General features: G+C 39.7%; 1 pseudogene; it reads left to right on the top strand.

Annotated features, from left to right (window-relative positions):
• Window positions 1-3,097: 3,097 nt before the first annotated feature.
• On the top strand, window positions 3,098-4,736 carry LOC147508665 (BTB/POZ domain-containing protein At3g05675-like; annotated as a pseudogene).
• Window positions 4,737-5,310: the final 574 nt, after the last annotated feature.

The following is a 5,310-nucleotide window of genomic DNA, read 5'->3' as shown; positions in this document are numbered from 1 at the left end:
TGAGTCTGAATATCGTTGAAGATGTGAAGAAATAAAGATTTTTTCATACGAAAGCGTTGTTTGAAATCCTCTTTCGGAAAGACAGGACGATCGACGAAATAGTTGGCCTTCAAGAGTTCCAAAGTCAAAGCATAGTTTCTATGTTTCACTTTTCGACCCTTCTTTGAACCACCATGTGGTGCCTTCGGAGCATATACTTGTGTTTGTGCAAGTACAGCCAAATGGTGCTTCATAAGGGGAATGTCATTAACAAATTCTTCATCAAGACTATCTACCGAGTCTTCCGCTGGAGAAGATGAAGAAGAAGACGACGATGAAGATGAAGATGAAGATGAAGATTGAAGATTGAAGGGGAAACATCTCATACACTTCATGATCCATTTTTTGGCAATGTGTGTGTGTTGTTTGTTAAGGATTGATGTGAAATGGTTAAGTTGTTTGATAAAAATGTTTGAGCTAAGTGTATGTAAAATGAAGAAGGAGATGAGTGTAGATATAGGATGTAGAATTCCGGCCGTTTTTTGCCCATTGAAGCATGCTACATTGGCATTGGCGCGCGAGATTAGGAGTGGCGCGCGACAGTACCACTGGCTCACATGGTGCTGGTCAAAGTCAAAAAGTTGGGCTACATTTACAATGTCACATCGTATCCGCATCCAAATTGCCAAATTTGCGAACAAGAATGCGAACAAGTAGGTGTTCGCGAAAGCAAGAATGCTAACCACCTAGAGATGGAATTCCGAGATATTCCAAACTTTTTCTTCAAATATAAAGAAAAAGGCAGGTTATATCATCATCAACATGTTGTCATTTTTCATTTTCAATGTGACAGTTGACAATTTTTATAGCAATTTTCGTCACCAACGCGTTGTCAAATGACCGTTTTGATTTTAAGAATTGTCAAAATTGGAGCCAAATTGGTGAAGAATATAGAAATGGTGCACACGGGAAAACTTAACCCGTCCAAGAGTAGAAATTGTGTGCACGGGACAACTTGACCCGTCCAAGAGTGGGACGGGCCTACTTTAGCCGTCCAACATTTTTTTTGTTTTTTTCAATAAAAAATGAAAACGGTTCGATTTTGTACCGTTGGAATTAACGGCTATATTTAGTTCCGTTGGACTGGGCCTATATATATTGCATATATGCTTAACTCATTTTTCACCAATTCACTTCATCTTCTTCTTTCTTCTTTTATTCTTCACCAAAATCACAAAATGTCTTCACAAAGGTCTAGAGGTAGAGGAAATATAGGTGGTAGAAATAGTGAAAACCAAACCCAAGAAAATAGCTAACATACCTATGTTCAAAAAAATTCACAACTGTTGAAGATGAAATTTTATGTCATAGTTGGATTTTTATTTCAGAAAATGCAGTTGTTGGAATGGGCCAAAATAGGCATGTTTTTTTTTGAGAAAATTGTTGATGAAATAAACAAGCGTATGAGCCAACTTGGTCATGCAGGGCAACCATGAACTGGTGGATCAGTTCAAGCGCGTTTCCACATCATTCAACATGCGGTAAGTTTATTTCAAAGTTATTATGATCAACAATTGAGAATGAATGCTAGTGGTACTGATATAAGCCCTTTGCTACGTTAGAGATTTGAATCTCTTCTTTGGCTTAAAGTGCTAATTCAAAGATATTTTTCTTTACTCACGATCTTCGTGTTCATATAAAAATTGAGTAGGGATTGAACCAACCTAAATTTCTACCACCACTTACAACTTGGTTTTTACTCTTTTAGGGAACTAGTGAGTAAGTTTAGCTATAATTATATTACACTACAACAGAGCATGGTTTTAGCAGCGCCATACCCCATCGCTAAAGGTGCCTTTGAGCGTGGCAAAAGATCTGTCGCAACGCACCAGATGGCGTTGCAAAGGCGGCTGGCTAAAAAGTCGCCTCAAATACTCAAATGCAACGCCAAAAAGTGGCGTGGCAAATGTTCCTAGTTTGTTGCGACGCCTATGGGCGCTGTTAATACACTAATTCCGTTGCTACTTCATTTATGAAAATTAAATTAATTGCAAATTTATTTCAAACTATTTGTAGCGCTTTGGCCGCGAAAAGAGAGCTTGTAACAACTAGGATGGCGTTGCAAAAGTGATACCTTTAGTCAGCATTAACTAGGCATCGCAAAAGGCAACTTTTGCTACACTATTTCGTTCGCTAGGAAAGTTTGAATTTTTAGCTATACATTTGCATGGCAACAGACGTCCATAAATTTAGCGACACACCAAGTGTGGCAAAAATGTCTACGTTACGGTAGAATCAAATCTTTTAGCTACACCAAAATTGTTGCAGTAATGATATAAATCTTTAAAAGCACACACTTTATTTGGGACGATTTAGCATTACAAATGGTGAAATTCATATATATAACTGTACATTTTCATTTACATAATCCTGCCCAAAACAATTTTTATAGAACACAGTAACCCTATAACAATTCACCACAAATCATAACAAAATGAATTTCATTACTAAACCATTCGATCAATACAAAAGATCTTAAAGAATTCACATAACTATTTTTTGCGAAAAAACATCGTCTCACATAATCTTAACAACGTTCAACTAAATTAGACGAATTATTCAAAACTAAAATTCCACAAATAATGTCTATAACATGCTAATTTGAGCAAAGATCCACTGAGCTTCTTCTTAATTCTACTACGGCGCACCAATCAATTAATCTGGCATAACAAATTAAAAAAAAAAAAAAAAATCACGTAAGTAAATTTATTAGAAACATTAATAAACCTAATACACACTCAAGTTGACAATGCATGTGAAACTATGCACCTCCTATATGCGTAAATTGGTGCCCATAGCCAAAAGCTTAGAAAGAACTTATCAAAGTTATAACTTGATCACATTCATGAAGGTACAGATCAAATAAGAAGACAAAAATAGCAAAAAACTAATAGATTTTGAACTAAATTGTACATGTAAATGCCAAACCATTAAAAAACCTCGTGTCATAAAGTTATCACCAATGAAACAATAAAATAAGGCTAAACATCAAGTAAATCAAGCAGCGTTGCCGGTGTCGCAAAAGGAATGAAGAGCTAGAGACTACGAAAATATCAAAACCAGAGTAGAGCTACCAAGAAAGAGAACAAGGTGACAAGATGTGTAAAGGGCCTTGTCATTAGTTTTCAGAGCTTGAATGGAGATCAATACTACAGAAGAAGCAAGGGCTCAATGCAACATCGGGAATAAGTCCACTAGTGATGTTGTTGTTAGGATACGAACACAAGAGGGCAGGGATGAATGGTTGTATTGTCACTCCCATGTTCTCGTAAAAAAGACCAAATACTTTGGATCGGACGGGTCGAGGAGAATTCGCCCACGCGGCAAGATCTTGGACTCCAAGATCAAGCGTCGAAGTGTCTCGCCAAGAATCTCGGTTTGACCACCATGTTTCATTGCTACGTCTCCTCTATGTTGTTTCTGATGGCTCAGTGCCCAACACATGCCATGGTGTTAGAAATGCCATTGGTACCCTTCAAGTGGCTGTCGAACTTGGTTGTGAGGACATTATTGGTAAGTGTGTTGAGTACTTAGAGGCAGTCCCTTGGGAGGAGGGCTGAGGAGGAGGAGATTCTTAAAATTACACCCGCCTAGGAGCTCAAGCTGAACCAATCCTTGCCCGCCTCCAACCAGTTAATCCTACAGCCATCACAGAATTTTTATGTCGACTATCCGTTTTGCCACATCTTCGCCTTCTCCTTCCATGAATGATCCGAAATCCTCCTTCCAAGAGCAACTTGAGTATATGCTTACTGAAGATGATGATGCCCCACTTGTTGCAGCCAACGACAAGATAAAAAGTGAAATGAGGGAATGCTCGAGAAGTTTACTAAACAGATTCTATGGCCCATTGGAGTCGTTTAAATCGAGTCTCGGGGCCTAGTTTTGGACACAGATAAGTTACCGAATCGCAGTCCCTTCTTCTTGATTTAGCTTGGGCATGCCAAATTTTAACTAAATTGGAAACATTGAGAGAATTTGTAATAAGTTGGGTGGAAGCATCAGAAAACATTGTGAAGGCCGTTGAGGTTCAAACTCCGGATCTTTGACATGCTTGAGACGATGGTGAAGGTCATTGAAGTTGCAAACTAAGGTTTTGGAGGCAATTGCATATGGTAATCGCGGATACTCCCAACTGTTAAAAGGCTTCACATGGTAAAGGTTTGGCTTCCATTTGTAAGAATGATGAAACCTTTAGTTGATTCTACTACAATCAATGATGACGATTCTCCGCCATTCAAGATGGATGGAGAGCTATGGCAAAGTTTGGAATCAGCATTTGTGTCTAATGTCGCTAGCGTTCATCGAGGAGATCAAGCGAAGATCTTGACCGATTGGTTGAGGAATCAGATTACATTAGGTATCCCGACTTGATCGAGGCATTTGAGGTGTGGTGTTATAGGTCTAAAGTTGCAAAGAGAAGGCTTGGCGATCTCCCAAGTGTTACCAACTCATCCATGACAACATCTTCATATCAGTCAACTTTGAGCTCCTAAACTCTAATACTTCGGGTTGGAAGATGCAGTGCCTTGTAATCCTCATTTGCTAAATGTTGATTAGCTTCAACTACCATGAGTAATGGAGATCAGTAACTAGATTGATGGAACACCAGAATGGTTTCTCTTAGAACTTTGATATCTGAAGGGGCGTGTCAAGGGTTCAGATGCCATCGTTTTCCATGCTGATGACTCGACCTAGCAACTATAGATTTGGAGCCAATCAGGTATGACCGTGTGTCAAACTGTGTCAGGCGGGAGACAGAAGGAATATTCAGCTGATTCCTTTCCAATGAGAACTAGGCAGAGGTCGCCGCCGCCGTGCGTTTCAGATGTAGAAACCGCTATGTCCGGCGTAAGAGGCAACAAAAGCCGATGCCACAGAGGCTGGTTCCCGGAGCAAAGCCACCGCCAAGGGATTAGACGGAATAAAGCCGAACGGAGATAATAGATTGGGGTTCGGGCCGAGTTGTAGTAGGTGCCTTCCAGCTACCCGTGTACACCTCATCAGTCATTTTACTATGAAGAATTCAAATATTAATAAAAGGAAAAACAGAGAAAAAAAGGCTTCATTCGACAAAAAGCAGAGGAAAAGGACCCGGCTTCGTGGATAACATGGTTCCGACATCGAATGATTCCCCACAAGGTGCCTGAAACTCTCATTTTGACAGCGGAAGTACATCCAGATTGTAAAAGTTTCATTCTCCGGTGCCCAATTCCTACCTTTTGCTTGGTGATTTGACTTTCGATTGAGGAACGGGGCTTGCTGCTGCTG

This window comes from Coptis chinensis, chromosome 3 (genome assembly GCF_015680905.1).
Source record: "Coptis chinensis isolate HL-2020 chromosome 3, ASM1568090v1, whole genome shotgun sequence".
Taxonomy (NCBI): Eukaryota; Viridiplantae; Streptophyta; class Magnoliopsida; order Ranunculales; family Ranunculaceae; genus Coptis; species Coptis chinensis.
Note: the sequence above shows the minus strand (reverse complement) of the source record. Positions and strands in the feature narration are given on the sequence as shown.